Raw genomic sequence first — 17,429 nt, 5'->3', positions numbered from 1 at the left:
ACTATTCAGATGACAACACCCTGAACACTCTGAGCACAGTGACCTCACCACATTCCACTGACATCACCACTGCAGGGAAGACACAGGAGGGGAGACACTCATTACAACAAATACTCTGGCTCATACTGGTAGGGCTGTATTGTTGCCATTATGGGGCAAAATAAAAATGGATAGTAATGGTACTAGTATCTATTTGCACGGGATACAAGCAACGAAGGTAGCTGACCAGAGAACAGAAACGAGGCTCAGAATACTCAAAAAAAGGCAGTGAACCGATTGGAAAAGCAACTCTGATGTTGTCTGATGAGAAGCGGTCTGTTTATACTTATTGGGGAAAGAGGCGTCCTGCCATTTCCATGGAGACACGTCATTGGCTGGAGCGCAGAGAATGTTGACACGAGACGTGCATTGGAGTTGTGAAATGGGCGGTACGCGTCTAGTGATCTCAGCCTCAGGGGCAGAGGGTATGATTTAGTGCCGCCAGGGCAGTCCTCCTTGGGCGATGCAGCAACGGACAAGATTATCACAAGATGGTCATTCTCTGCTGCCTGATTTTGCATGTGTAAAAAAGAGGAAAACTATGGTAAGGTGCATAGGAAATGTTTGTACGATCGATCAACGTATGCTTAAAAACACATGCACGAACCCTCGGGACAATACTATTTTTGAGTGCACTATTCCTTTAAAGTGAAGTTATGCACAGATCGCCTTTAATTTCACATCATTCAATGTGAATACAATGATTCCAAGGAAGGAGCAAGCTCTCCTCCCACTCACTCCATGGAAACAATTGGAATGAAGTGCTGTTTGGACCAAGGTCTGCCTGCTCAGACACTCTTACACAGGAATCTGCCTACTGAAGTATTATCCCTGCAAGTATTCTCTGCCACGATTCTTGGCTGAGAGGAGCAGGGGAAGGACTCACCTCATCTTCTGTGATACTGAACATGGTCTCACAGTGACCTGAGGTTGCAGACGAGGCATGACTGTTGCTGAGACCACTAGTAACCCCGACTCTTACAACTGGAAGGGGCAGACCCAAGAGTGCTTTCTGGCAAACTTCCTGACTGGGAAGGGTAGAAGAAGGACGCAATCTATTCTCTGAGAGCATGCACTGGGTTTCATCTCATCCCAGGGACAAAGAAACAGCTCTGGCTCTGGTTTCTGTCTTAAACCACTTGTGAGCTACGCTGACCAGGACATCACTTGCCTGTCCCAGACATTTTCATTCCACATGCTGTTGCCGCTTGTTGAACAGCTTCACATGGAGGACCCAGTTTACCAACTTACCAACCCAATAGCTAATTGCACCCTCTGAAACACTGCAGACACCTGGTTCAAGGCAGTCGAGCCCCAAAAACAAGCCCAGTAAGTACTTGTGGTTCTACAACCACTTTTTGATTGACCTTGAACATTGCTAAAGAAGCTATTGCCAGGCTTCCCACTGTTTACAGACTCAGAGTGCCTCTTTCATACAGAGGTCTGCGTTTCCTGTGTCCTTCACTTACAGGAGTGGGTGGTTAGTGTTTTATTAGTCGTGTCATTTTTTGTCTGAAAAAAGTTTTGTATTTCATTGGAACCTTGCGAGGACATTTATTTTGTTCTGGTACCAAAGTACTTTAGTTGTTTTGCATGCTTCTCTACTAGCTCACACACCCTCTTGAAGACTATAGCCTGCCCATGTCCCATTCTACCTTGAAGTGTGCCATTCATGTTGTGCCAGTTTCACCTGTCTGATTGATATCACTGCTGATCAAGACATAGAGTGGCAGGGGCGTTGCTAGAGGGGGGCTAAGGGGGCTATAGCCCCTGATCTTTTGGTTGTAGCCCCGGATAGAATCTCAGGAGCTACAGCCAAAAGACTAGCTAGCCCCCAGTCCCAACAGTTCCGACATCAGCTTAGCCACGGGTCTTTTCCAGACCTAGCAACTCCCCTGTAGAGTGGTGATGAGTAGGAGTTTCATTTAGTTCTCATCCCTGTACTCCTGCAAAGAAGTAGCCATTTCTCCAGAGTCGTAGACATGGAATTGACATCATCTTTGCTTGAACATTCTACTTTAATTCAAGCTTGGTTAGACGCGCGTGCGTTAGGTTTTGAGAAAAAGATGATGCATGGTATCGTTGCAGATTACGACCAAACTGAAAACAAACATTGGCAGCCTCATAATAACAGCAAAGGATGTTGTAGTATGACACTGCATCTGTCCTGGGTCGCTCACTTTCTCAGCTACTTCTCCTAAGCTTAAGCACTGTGGCCTTCTACAATCAAACTTTCTTGTTGTCAAATGTCTCGTCATCCCATCATTGTGGCGGGGGCTAGGAGTCCACGAGGGTGGGCTTTAGATGGTAGTTATTGAATGGAAGGTGGACGTGTTCAAAGGGCTAAGGAGGGATTACTGATCTAAATCACACAAACAACATTGAAGCCATGGGTAAACGATCTCAACCACTCACTCTGCCTCACTGTGCTGCTCACTACTTGGCCATCTGTAAACCCAGTTCAGACAACAGGCAGGGCCCGCAAGTGCAATTTGCTTGGAGTATTACGCCCCCTTTACAAACCTTGGATTTGTTGTACCAGATTGTTCAGTGTTGAGCGTATAGCAAACAAGAAATCTTCTTCTGGCAATGTCCTCTGGAGGCTTGTGATAGCCCCAGCCCTCGTTTGTAGTCCTTCTTTAACACACCTGTCTAGTGGTATGTCTGATTTATGTGATTAAATCTCAGTTGCTACACTAAGATTATGTTTGTGTGTCCAATAAGCTGTCATTGAAATGTAATAAACAGCTTTAACCATTTGTGATGTCTTGTGTTCGCTGCTGTAGGGTATTTGACTTGAAATATTTATGATGGGCACAAGCCAATGGGGTTTCAGAAGACATGTGTGTCCTAAATAGACACTAGTGACAAGCATTTAGGCTAAGTAATTCCAGCCGAGCCCAGTATGTGATGTGACCCTACTGCGGCCGCTAAGTCACAATGTCACTAGGCCCAAGAGCGTGGGCCAGTAAGCGAATGGGCCACTCGGGGAAGAAACTTGGAAGGAATGCCTGCTAGGCCCACACTCAGGTTTGATGAGTAAAGGATTTTCAATCCCCTCTTACTATAGTGAATGTCTTGTTACTGGTAGGCAAGGGGCTACATGTATCCAAGTGGGTTTGCCTGTGAAGTAAAAGAAAACACGGGCAGTGAGCACTGTTCAATCGGGATTGTTTATTTATTTAGTTTTGCATTTATTTCAGCGTACAAAAAAATCAGGCACCAAGGCACTAGTTAAAGAACGTGCGTAGTACATTATTAAAGTGCAAGAACGTGTGTATCGGTACAGACAGTAATGGTGTGCAAGCACAGACTGGTAAACCTCTGCTCATGGTACAGGGGGCTACATCAGGTGTGCAGATAAGCATATGAGACAGAATAGGTAAGTGCGTGTGTGTAGACTGGGAAAGCCTCTCCTCATGGTACAGGGGCGACGTCAATCGTGCAGGCAGGCATAGTGGGCAACATTAAAGACAAGTCAGGTAGATGAATAAACAGAACAGATGAATCCTCTCCTGATGGAGCAGGGTCGAGCGGTGACTAGCTGATGAGATGACAGGAATGGCTAATAAGATGTCTGTGAATGCTCGAACGAGTTAGGTTATGCCTCATGGTACAGGGGGCAGCAGATGCAGTATGCTGTGATCACCAGTAGACAGCAAGAGAATGACATCTTAGCAGCAGTCATATTGAACAATGCCTGGTATCACAGTATGAACAAGCGCCACGCGATCCGAGGGAAGCCAGTTCAAGCCAAAATTAGAAAGCGGAAAAAGGTGATGGGATATTGGCTGCGAGTATTTGCCAACCCCTCCCCCAGTAAAGTAGTGAATGAGACTGGGGGTAAACATGTCCAAGGCATTGGGCATGGGAGGAAATAAATAGGTCTGCTGCCATCAGGGAAGAGGCAGTAATTTTCAATTAAACTATAGAGGGAGTCAGGAAAACAAATTGATGAAGCTCTCTGTACATAAGTGCTGGGGATTCACTGATGTGGTGGGTCACGCATTGCGACGGTTTGCTGTACACGTAAACAAGTTGGGTGGGGAGGGTGTAGCTTTTGGAGACTAGCAAATGTCCTGAAACTGCATTTCTTGTTGTGCTTGATGTCAGTAAGGGTAATTTCTTTTGCCCCTTCAAATGAAAAGAACATTTTGATGCGTGGGTTTGATGGTGGGAACTGGGGTCCTCAGTCACTGCAAGCCCCAGCTATGCTAAAGCATGACAACTAGTAGCTTTTGGTCCCTGTGCACATGCATCTTCAGCAGTCCAGTCTGGCCTGAACACATAAATAACGTGTTGTACCAATAGCAATTGTTATTTTTTGTTCAGTTGTCTAAAGGTATTTTTGCTTCCTCTTGCCTCCAGTTGTCTTGTGCGTCTGTCCGCTCAACGAAGAATTGCTTCAGTCGGCGTCATGTGACATTCCAATCCTGGCCTTGCCCATACGAGACGGGAGCTGCTGCTGTCCACGCCAAACACCCTGCACAAACTCAGGTCATGTCTAAGCAAATATCTGGGCTCACGTGTGAAACGCATGAAGGCCAGATAAGGCCACGGATATGTCGTTGAGAAGCACCAAGCTGAAGCCATCAATCCCGCTTTCGAAACTAGTGTGAGATGGACAGCCTTCATGGAGGAGGAGACAGTACTTACAAAAAGTGGATGGTATGTTGATTTTGCAAACAGGCACACACTCGGCCAGCTGCTCCTTCATTCTGAATTGTGAAGTCATGAGCTGAGAGAAGATTCAGAGAGGACTGTGGATCAGATCCAGCCTCGATGCTTGCTGAGCTTGGGACATCCTCCCTTAACCCTGCCTTCTAGACTGGGGTGGGGTTAGCAACTTCTGACCCCTCCACATTCTGTATGAGGCACACGCCATTACTGGTTGACCCGTGTTTCTCAGCCAGATCCTAGCTGCCTGGAGCATGTACAGCAGGTTTGGCTCATTACAGTGCTCCCTGGTGCACATTTACTAAGCAGCCACCATGACCAAGAGTGACGCAAAGCCGGCGGTTGGGCGTAGCCTTATGTCAGGAAACCGCTCCTTCCGCCACACTGCCCAACCATCACTGATCCAATAAAATCAAACATCCCCATTATCGTGACTTCAGAATGTGAAGCTCCTGTGCCAGTCATCACGTGATTTCGGCAAATCCCCAGTCAGCCTATGAACATTCGTGTCAGAGCAGCTCTGCCACGCAGTTTCTATGTTGTGAATGTGCATTGCAAGTTGGATCTACCCTCGGAATTATTATTTCATATGTTTACACAATGTAGTCGGGCGCATTGCACCATGAGTACAAATAGTATGGGCTATGCTGCTATAAAGGGACGCAAACTAATGTTGAAGAAACTGTACATTTTATGTATGTATGACATGTTGGCAGTAATGCTGTATGAAACCCATACAATCCGCAGAAAATGTGACTACAGCATTTTGTTCACCTTTGTTGCTTCCTGTGTTACTGTAGCTCACAACATTTCATGCCAAGCACGTATTTCATAAAGGTGGATAAATGTAACAATAGATATTTTACCTTTTTTCTTTGGAGGGTAAACGGTACTGCTTCCCTTGAAGACGATGTGTGCTTCTGAAATCTCAGCGCGCGCTGCGTGAGAGTTCAAGATACAACTTTTCCTGCGAGGAAGGCTGGATGCCAATTAACTCTTTTAAAGCCCTCAACAAACATACTGAATATGAATTTGAAATGGCATCCTTGAATAATGGAACCATTCCGTGGGGATAGATGCGCTGCAAATCCTTTTGGGATGAACTGGGCCAGGCGACTTTCCCTTGCATCATCCAGGCTGGTTAAAATTCCAAATGCTCAGTGAAAAATGTCATCCAGCACGAAGCCCAGGGTGTTAATTACTTTATTTCTCAGTGTCTTGACATTAGCTAAGATGAAGTGGAGAGGTCAGCCTTCTCTCCGGTGATTACATGTACTTCGTCATAGGATATAATTACGGTTAAAGCTGGAGCGTCCACGGTGGTAAGGACATGTCCCAAGGCACATTAGACAGCCCTGTGCGGCATAGTTTCTGCATCAGGCACACGCAGAACATATACACGGTCACTAGCTACCTATCAACGAAGAAAGAGCAACGGAGAATCACAGCAGCTGAGCATTTCGGTGTTTGGTCTCGACTTTTGATGTTTTATTAAACTAATCTGTAGAAGAGATTGTCATCGTTCTATTCAGTAGCCTGGTGGAGTCCCCTAATATAAGACTCCGGGCAGGGTGGGACTAGTTATCATCTGCCTGTTGAGTCAAAATAGGGAACCACTGTCAAGCTAATAAGATTATGAACAGATAGATGAAGGAGAAAGTCAAAGCAGTGTTAGGCGCATGTGACTTTTGCAGGCAAGGAAGGCTGAAGCAGTGGTGGGTAATCTGATACATTTTTCATGGAGATGAATCAAATAAAAATGTGCTGCAGTAACCAAAACATGGTAGAGGATGGGGTAGGGTGAAGTGCAGTAAATGCATCTTTTAGGGAATTGTCAACTGCTACATCAGCAGCTGGATGCATGGGAAAAGCTCAAATTCTATCTGGATCCATACACCGGCCATGCCAACTAATACACCACTGGCCAAGGCCAAGGACAGTCTCCTGCAGTCTGCATTGAGACTTGAAGCTTTTTTATTCTCAATGTGGCTGTTGGATTGATTCATTGTGTCAGTATCCCTTTAACTGCTGGAAAATAGTTGAAGAAGGCGGCACTACCTAACCAGCAGGTGGTGCGGAGCACCTGCATGATGGACTGGCCGAGGACAGTCTCCTGCAGTCTGCACCGAGAATTGAAGGTTATTTTTCTCAACGTGGCTGTTGGACTCCTTCATTGTGTCAGTATCCCTTTAACTGCAGAACAAAAGCTGAAGGAGGCAATGAAGGCCATCAAGGTGGAGGACGCATGTGCAGTAGGATGGAGTCCATTTCAGTTAGATGACAGTCACCAGAAGTGGAGCAGGAAAGAAGAAAAAACAGGGGGATATAACTTCATGTCTCAAATGCGGATATGACCCTCCCAGCATCAAATACTGCCCAGCGAAGGGCCACGTGGCATGGTTAAGGGCAAATTGACAAGGTGGGTCCTGGGAGTCTCTCTGCCAGATATTAGTCCTGGTTACGAGAGACTTACCCAGAGTCTTTCGCTCACTATCTTTCACAGAGAAGAAATATCCCAAACATATCAGTCTTTGTCCTGCCCTGGGGCAGTCCAGCACCGAAATGCTAGGCAATTCTCCTCTGAACAAGAGTACCAACAGCATCCCCAGACACCTGTTTCAGTCTGGTTGGACCTCATCAGTAAGGAGGAGCTGTGCCTCTCTAAGAATAGTGAGCAAGGGGTCCACGTCTGGATTCCCCTAGTAACTTAGGGTGAGACCCAAAGTTACTTGAATATGCAAATTGACAAGGTGGGTCCTGGGAGTCTCTCTGCCAGACATTAGTCCTGGTTATGAGAGACTTACCCAGAGTCTTTAGCTCACTATCTTTTAAAGAGAAGAAATATCCCAAACATATCAGGCTTTGTCCTGCCCTGGGGCAGTCCAGCACCGTAATGCTAGGCAATTCTCCTCTGAACAAGAGTACCAACAGCATCCCCAGACAGGTGTTTCGGTCTGGTTGGACCTCATCAGTAGGGAGGAGCTGTGCCTCTCTAAGAATAGTGAGCAAGGGGTCCACGTCTGGATTCCCCTAGTAACTTAGGGTGAGACCCAAAGTTACTTGCATATGCAAATTGACAAGGGGGGTCCTGGGAGTCTCTCTGCCAGACATTAGTCCTGGTTGCGAGAGACTTACCGAGAGTCTTTAGCTCACTATCTTTCACAGAGAAGAAATATCCCAAACATATCAGTCTTTGTCCTGCCCTGGGGCAGTCCAGCACCGAAATGCTAGGTGAGACCCAAAGTTACTTGCATATGCAAATTAACAAGGGGGGTCTTGCATATTATATGACATATCAGTCATTTCGGTGCTGGACTGCCCCAGGGCAGGACAAAGACTGATATGTTTGGGATATTTCTTCTGTGTGAAAGATAGTGAGCTAAAGACTCTGGGTAAGTCTCTTGCAACCAGGACTAATGTCTGGCAGAGAGACTCCCAGGACCCCCCTTGTCAATTTGCATATGCAAATAACTTTGGGTCTCACCCTAAGTTACTAGGGGAATCCAGACGTGGACCCCTTGCTCACTATTCTTGGAGAGGCACAGCTCCTCCCTACTGATGAGGTCCAACCAGACCGAAACACGTGTCTGGGGATGCTGTTGGTACTCTTGTTCAGAGGAGAATTGCCTAGCATTTCGGTGCTGGACTGCCCCAGGGCAGGACAAAGACTGATATGTTTAGGATATTTCTTCTCTGTGAAAGATAGTGAGCTAAAGACTCTGGGTAAGTCTCTCGCAACCAGGACTAATGTCTGGCAGAGGGACTCCCAGGACCCCCCTTGTTAATTTGCATGGTTAAGGGCACCAGCATTGTCGACACACTGGTTGGGGCAGGCATCCATGAGGACAATGACTAGGGCACAACAAAAGGTGGCCCAAGTGAAGCAACCAACGGCGGAGGAGGATGACGCTGAAGAACAAGAAGAGGATGGGGAGGATGTGTTCTTCGTCTCAAGCATGTCTGTGCTGAAACGGTCAGGCCAGCACCAACCCAAGTGTGTGGTCCAAATCTGTGACTGCCCGTTCCCCATACTGATCGATACTGGTGCCTCCGTGAGTGTGATCGCGGAGGACCATTACCGGCAGTTGAACAATGCCCCACCCCTGACCAAGACAAAGGTGCGCATATTCACATTTGGGGGGAAAGCACCCACTACCCTTGGAAGGAGTAGTCATAGCCTGGGTTTGTCACAATGACATTTCTGTCAGAGCCCGGTTCTTTGTCACCAGGGTGAGTGAAGTGACTCTGTTAGGATGCACGGCTGCACAGAGGCTCTGAGCATAGTGAACTTACGTCTGGGGTGTACCTTGAGGATGTTGAAAGCCTGCTCGACAGATATGCGGATGTCTTTGACGGAATCAGAAGATTGGTGGGTGACCCGATGAGGCTGCACATCGAAAACACGCTCCAGCCCGTAGCGCTGAAGCATTGGAGCAAACCATTTCATCTGAGAGAATGCGTGGAACAGGAGTTGGACAATCTGGTCAGGCTGGACATCATAGAGAAGTTGGATGGACCGACCCCTTGGGTTACACCCATTGTGGTTGCAAGAAAGCCCAATTAGCCCGAGGCCATACACATCTATATGGATATGCGCCTCCCAAATAGAGCAATGGGATGGGAAAGACATATCAAGCTGACTTTGGACGACATCCTGGTGGACCATCAGGGTACACAGTACGTTTCCAAGTTGGACCTTCGTTCAGGTTACCATCAGCTCGTGCTGGATCCTGAATCATGCTACATGAACACGTTTACTATGCACAAGGGCCTGTATAGGTACAAGCACCTGAGCTTTGGAATATCGTTGGCAGCACAGATTTTCCAAAACACCATCAGAGAGACGCTCGCTGGCCTGAAAGGGGCGATAATTTTCAGCGACAACATCATGGTCTACGCAGATTCCGAACAGGAACATCTGGAGAGACTTGAAATTGTCCTAAAACCCATCCAACAATTGGGTCTCTCCCTGCACCGTGACAAATTTGTGCTGATGCAAAGGAAAACCAAGTTCTTTGGTTTTGTGTTCTAAGAGGGCAGAATTTCTCCTGACCTGGTGAAGGTAAAAGACATACAGGAGGCCTGTTCTCGGTAAATATGCCATAGGTGCGTAGCTTCCTGGGGATGGCCACGTACTGTGGAAGGTCTATCCGGCAACATGTCCACCCTAGCTGGGCCTCTGAAAAACCTCACAAAGAAGGAATGTACATGGATGTGGATGGCACTAGAACAGAGCACATTTGACAAGATGAAAGGGGCCATAACAACAGAAGACACAACGGCATTTTTCAAACCAGGGAAAAGGTCAGGAATCACGGTTGATGCCAGCCCGTTTGGGCTGGGAGCTGTGCTCATGCAGCTGGATGAGAGTGGGTCAGACCGACCAGTGGCATTCGCAAGCCTGGCGCTGTCTGCAACAGAGCAAAGGTGCTCCCAAATTGAACGGGCGGCTCTGGCGGTGCTATGGGGGTGCAAACATTAAGTGGCTACTCACTCTGCAAGAGTATGACATTGAACTTACTTTCTGCCCGGAGAACATGAACACAGCAGACTACCTGTCATGCCACCCCAGTCTTGGAAAAGAAAGCACAGATGAGGCAGAGACAGAGGAATATCTGCACAGCCTAGTGGAATCAGTGACCCCCCACCTCCATGTCAATTGACAACATCAGAAAGGCGTTGGTCGAGGACGAGTGCTTTAAGATACTCCAGGCCAACAGGACAAAGGATGAGTGGTGAAGGGTCCACAGAAGGCTTGACAAATGTACCACAGAGGCCAAGAAGGCACTAGAGCAGATGTGGAGAGTGATGGGTGAGCTCAACTTTATGGAAGACTGCATTGTTTTAAGAGGGTCGAAGATGTTGCTTCCTGCCAGCCTTGTGGGCAAAGCATTGGAACTTGCGTACAACAATCACCAGGTTGTGTTTTAGACCAAGGCGCGTCTCCACATCAAGATGTGGTTCTCAGGCTTCCAGGAACGGGAGGCAGACTTTGTCAGAAGCTGTGTGTGGTGTCAGGCGGCGCTGCTACAGCGATGAGAGCCCCAGATTGAATCAATGGAAAGAAGCTGTGAGCCTTGGGGAACGATACACCTCAATTTTGGGTCGACCTGCAGAGACAATCATTTTGTGGTCCTGGCCAATCAGTGGTCAAGGTACCCTGAGGTCGAGTGTGTAGACTCCATGTCTTTGGAGGGCATGATACTGGCATTGTAGAAAGTGTTTGCCATGCATGGATTTCCAGTGGAAATATGTTCCGACAATGGGCCACCCTTCCAAGGTCGGGGGTTTGCAGAATACCTCTATGACCGTGACATTGCTCACTGAAAAATCACACCTCTGTGGCTGAGGGGTAACAGGGAGGCCGAAAGACTCATGCAGACCCTGAATAAAGTATTTCGGATAGCCCATGCACAAGGGAAATGTGAGAAGTGCGCCCTGTACCAATTTCTATCAGAGTATTCTGCAATCCCTCACTGTTCCATGGGGATATGCCCAGCGAAGGCGTTATTCCAATGGTGCCCGCACAGATTTCTGCCGGATCATGCACCACGAAAACCCAGTGTTATTGACAATGATGTGGTAGCCAAGAGAAGAAGAAGGTCCAATGAGAGGGAGAACGACCAGAGACTGAGGAGCAAATGCCTGGAGGTTGGTGACCGGGTGCTGATGAGGACCAGAAATGTGAGAGGCAAGTTTGTCTTTGCCCTACAAGCCGGTCCCGCTCACAGTGATGGACACAAAGGGGTCAATGGTGACCACATCGGATGGCAAAACGACAGTCACCAGGAATTCCTGTTTCTTCTGGAAGATGGGGCAGTCGCCGGAGTCAAGCCAAGAGCATGGCGAAGAGTCAAGCCCCTCCCGAGGTGGCTGATCCTGGACAGTGAGAGAGACAGGACTAGCCATCAGGAATCGGCACTCAGCAGTGGATAAGATGCCCCTACTGACCAAGGAAGGGGTGTGGACTCTGCAGATAATGACCCTGGTGGGGAGAGGCATTATCCTGTATGAGAGTGCCACAGGCAGCGTTGAGATGTCCCTTGCTGGTGATGCCCCATGAGGCAGAGGGATGGTGCCGTCCTGCTGAGGAATATGACCCTTTGGCAAGTGTCTGTGCTGAGGTGGCAGCCCCAGACACAGTTGGTACTTACCCATGATGATGTATTGCCAGCATCCAGTGCTGAATAGAAGCATCCGGTGTCCTGGTACTTGGGAGCTGTGAAGGTTGAGTCCAGGACCCAAAGGAGGCAATGCAAATGTTGTCCTGGTGTCACTTGCCAGATCAATGCCTCTTGTCCTGATCGGGCATGGGCCTGGGGCACAAGTCCGTGCACAGTCTATACACCGTTATGCTGGCGCTGATATCAGTGTTCCTGCTGCAGCGGGGTCCTGCGACATGAGAATAAGAAAACAAAATGCTTTCATCCGCAAGCTCTTTACACTTGAGCCCCCTGTCTTTCCTGTGTTGGTGCCTTTTCAGCTGTTAGGGACAATGGGAGGAGGAAGTGTGGAAGTTTCCAGCGGATGGGGGTAAGCTCGAGGGGCCTGGTGGCTGTTGGGGAGCACAAAGCTCGCTCCAGCTCCATGACTCGGAGAAGAATGGTGACGTCATGTGCAAGGAGATAAGGATCTTAATTGCGCATATGTGTGACTGAATCTGTGCATACAAATTCAGATACAACATGTCGCTTACAATTGAATTGATGGACTGTTAATGTAAAAAAAACACTATATTTAGTATATTGCTTGTTGAATAAGTAATAATCATGGTTGCCATCACTTGTAAGTTTATTGAATGTTAGTATTCCAAAAGCTAGATTTCTTGCCTGTTGAAGGGTGATAGTTTTGATTGTGTTTAGTGCTACACAATTCTGCCTACTGGCATGCTTGGAATTCCCACGGATATATTAAATCTTCCACACTAGCAAACTAACCCTGTGGAATTGGAACTTCTATTCAAAACCTGGATGAAAGTTGAGCCAATGCTCGGGATGTCTGCGGCAAAGGAATGATTCATTTTCCGTCTTATCTCACCCAAAAGTACATGCTTCTCTGGCAGTTACAGAGCACATGCAATAGGGGACATTGCATGTCCACACCTACAGCAAAGAGATGCATTGAGTGAGCCCCTCTCAGATATTCCCTCTGCAGCTCCTTAGATCCGATTAATGATTTCCCTTTGAAAGGCTCCGGTTTCCGGATCACTGACATGTGCATCACATGACTGCAGTAGGTTTGCCAGTCGTCTTCTTCCAACACAGAAGTTAGCATTATGAATCAATCATCTAGGAGTCATGGGTTTTGACAACACTGCATATTTATTACCACTAAGGGCAATTGCATTAGTACAATTGAGAAGTGCGCCCTGTACCAATTTCTGTCAGAGTATTCTGCAATCCCTCACTGTTCCACGTCAAACTGGTAAACCAAAGCAACAAATCAGGCTCTCCCAAAGACCCTTGCCCTCCGGACATATACAAAACAATTCTCAAACAAGGAACCCCCATGGAATACCACAGGAACCTTTTCAACCTCTCAATCTCAACAGGTAAAGTACCACATGCCTTAAAATCAGCGTACATCAAGCCTCTTCTCACAGACACAACAGGAAACGTAGAGGACTTATCCAACTACAGACCCATCTCCAACATACCCTACATAGCCAAACTGCTAGAAATGTACATCTACCAAATAACCCAAGAATTCATAGAAGAGCACTGCCTATTAGACCAGGCACAAGTTGGTTTCAGACCCATGAGAGGAACAATCAGCTCTCCTCTCAATATGGGACGACCTAAAAACAAACACAGACTCGGACAACTGTACCGCCCTGATTCTACTTGATCTGTCTGCAGCCTTCGACACTGTCAACCACGCCATCCTCATAAAGAGATTAGAAGGACTAGGGATAACAGACACTGCCCTACTATGGATCAAATCCTTCCTAACAAACAGAACAGAAACAGTATGGATGAAACCATTTAAATCCAAACCCAGAGGCTCCATGTGCGGAGTACCTCAAGGATCATCCTTCTCACTGCTTCTATTCAACATCTACATGTCCCTTTTAATCAAACTCATCAAAAAACACGGCCTCACATGCTACAACTACGCCAACAATACTCAAATAATCTTCAACATACAAGATACCCGAGAAGAAAACACCACACTAGAGAATTGCCTTCGCAACATATTCAACTGGATGAACCTCAACCATCTCAAAATCAACCCAGGTAAAATGAGATAATGATTGTCTCAAAAAAAGGAGGAAACATCAACTACATCCCCTGGCCAAGAGAGCTCGGCACCACACCAGAACCATCATCAACTGTAAAAAACCTAGGGGTCCTGATGGATAACAACCTCACTCTAGAGCCACAAGTAAACTTGGTAATCAAGAAATGTTTCTTCCTCCTGCGAGCAGCAAAAAGGATCCTACCATTCCTGTTGTTCGCCAACAAAACACTTACCATCATCGCTCTGATCATGTCCAGAGTAGACTATGCCAATAGCCTATACCTGGGCATGCCCGAACGACTTCTAAAAAAACTGAAACGCATACAAAATGCAGCAGCCAGACTCCTCCTCAAGCTATCCAGAAGAGATCACATCACACCCGTGCTATAAATACTACACTGGCTTAGACTAAAACAGCGAATACATTTCAAGTCCATGTGCATCACGCACAGAGCAATACACAAACAAGGCACACAATTCCTAAGCGACAAACTACGCCTATATCAACCGACAAGAACACTAAGATCAAGCACCGACATACGCCTGGAACCAAAACCCTACAACAGAAAAAAACTTGGAGGATCCTTTTTCTCACCAGGCTCCCAAAACCTGGAACGACCTACCTAAGAATATGTGGAACACAACAAACCACCTAGCATTCAGGAAACTCCTCAAATCATGGCTCTTCACAGCGTAACCACAACGGAGAGGCACTAGAATGCGAAGACTTTATAACAATGTTGAAAATAACTCCGACCTCGGCCACTCTCAAATTGGACAAACACTCGAACCAAAGAACCAACCACCCGACAGAGCTTAAGATATCCTGGAAAATAGCCACTAAAGGAGGCTCCAGAGACTGATCACATACTTAGACCCAGACAAAATCCTCAAGTCACTCACCCACTCGTACGTACCGGACGGACCATACCCAGACCGGCAAATGCATTTCGATAAAATTGTGAATGTTAGCACGGCCTCGCTTGGATGGAATTGTGTGGGTTGGCCTGCGTCGCATCTGGATGGGACCTTGAATGTTAGCATGCCTGCACCTGGGTGAAGCCTGAGTGTTGGCATGCCGGCACCTACACTGAACGTGAAGACTAGCACAGGTCACACTTAGAATTGTGGAAAATTAGCCTGCGTCGCATCTAGATAGGATCGATTGAAGGACAGCATGCCCGCGCCTGGATGAAACTTGAATGCTAGCAGGAGCCACACTTAGAATTGTGAACACCAGCCTGAGTAGCATCCAGATTATGTACGAATGCTAGCATGCCCACACCTAGACAGATTTCTAAACACCAGCCTGCGCCGCACCTAGAAAAGTCTGTGAATGTTGGCATGCCCACATGCGAAGGCCAACAAGTGCCACACTTAGATGAAACTGTGAATGTCAGCATGCTAAAAGTCTTGTAACCCACTAACCAATATAAACTCAAATTCTGCATACCTATCTCACTCAAAAAACTCACACAACCATCTCTCGCACAAGCCGCACGCACTTCACAACACTGCAACAACAAATAAGCCAGAGCAACAGCACACGCGGACTGACACTGATCCAATACCCGCACCAAAGCTCAGCACCCGGTGTACACCGAGTTCAAGCTGCCAACAGAACACCACTTTTCTCACTATTCTACTCCTTCTTCACCCTACTAACCAATCCCCCCCCCTTTTATCACTTACAGATCCGCCAGAGCGCCCGGGGACCAATTCCGTTGGTGACGGTGCGCGATACAAATACCTTTAACATTTATCATTTAACACTTAACAATTAGCCTGCTCAAAAAGCAGGCCGAATCTGCTGATCTAAAACTGTGTTGTGAGCGAGCTGAGTGCTGCTCGCACCCACCCTCATGTTCCTGCCTACTCCCTGCTGATCCCACATCTCACATCGCACAACATTTAGGTCTGCTTACCTGCATGCAGGCATGGGAAGCCCTCCTTCATTCCCTCGGGAAATGCTTTGTGTTCCTCACTGGCTCCACATGCTCGTGCCATGGAAATGGAATAGGGACCATACCTGGAACCCTGGCTTCCATTTCCCTGGGGGTCATGCCAATATGACTTGCTTGCTTGCTATGGGTAGTTCCTTTAAAATGTGTTCAAACACTAGTAGCATCTTGCAGCATAACAGTGGGGGAGGGGAGTGCTAATAGAAATAACTTGGTGGGCCCTGGGCATTGATCTTGCCACATTAATTTAGCCTTGGTCCACTGTCATTTGATGACACCTGCTGCATCTTATTTTATTCATTGATGTATTTTATACTATACAGGAGGAACAATGCTCTTTTGATCACAAAAGAACATACAATAGGTACAAAATCCTATTTGTTAGGAAGCAGTGAGCTACTTTCAATGGGGCGAGTTTGAGGGACATTTTGACCAGGTTGTGGAGGGGAGTAAATGGAACAGTCACCGGGGACAATACATAAGTTGACATACATAAGGACAACAAACAAATGGACCTTTTGTAAGTGCATGTTAGCTGAATGGCCAGGTGTGCTCGAGACATGACCATGATAGGTGAAGTGGTAGAATGGAGGCATAGGCAGGATAGAGGAGAGGGACAAATGTTAGCTAGCAGTCAGATGAGAGGTAGGTTAAGAGGGTACATCAGAGGCGAGGAGGTAGGGTTTTAGTTTGGCTTTGAACAAATCTGTGTGGACTGTTTCTCGGATGTCCAAGGGGAAGAGAAATCCATGCAAATGGAGGAAGAAGAGAGAACAAGTCAAAGCAAGAGGAAGCACAGGGAGGGCGGGGGACCACAGGATTAGTCGAGGAGACAAAGCAGAGATTATGAGAAGGCTTGTAGAGTTGGATAGAGGAGGTTAGATAAGTGGTATCTTACCCTCGATGAATTAGTGAACCAGGAGAACACATTTAAATCTGGCCCTGTTTTGCATCATCAGCAATCCAGCCTGTTGATGGGACGAGGAAGTAGGTGTGAAGTGAGGGAGGTTGAAGAGGGTCCTGGTAGCAAAGTGAATGATCTTGGTGAGCAGACAGAAAGCATAATTCGGGAGGCCAAAGAGGATACTGGCACAGTAGTCCAGTTTAGAGAGAACAAGAGTGGTTAAGAGATGCTTGGTGGTGTTGAAAGGAAGGAGGTGCCTGATGTTCCTAATGTTTAGGAGATTAAGGTAGCTGCTGTCCATTTTGGAGATAAAAGCAGAGAAGTTGTGAGGAGGGTCATGGATGACACAGATGTTTGTTTACTTATTTATTTTGACATTTGTTAAACGCAATAAGCCCAAGGACATCAAGGCACTGGTTGCATATGAATACAGTTGGTTACACGTTACAGCAATACAGAATAAAAACATTATATTTTTCAGGAAATTGTAATTTGAAGAGATAACTTGAGCAGAAAGTTTGTAGTTAGGCCAGGAGATTGTGGTTTGAAAACATCAAAGTCTTGAGTTTTTTCTGGAATGCACAGAATGATGGTTCAGATCTTAAGGG

Source organism: Ambystoma mexicanum, chromosome 4p (assembly GCF_040938575.1).
Source record: "Ambystoma mexicanum isolate Mex_15411 chromosome 4p, UKY_AmexF1_1, whole genome shotgun sequence".
NCBI lineage: Eukaryota > Metazoa > Chordata > Amphibia > Caudata > Ambystomatidae > Ambystoma > Ambystoma mexicanum.
The sequence above is the reverse complement of the archived record's forward strand: the minus strand, read 5'-3'. Positions refer to the sequence as shown.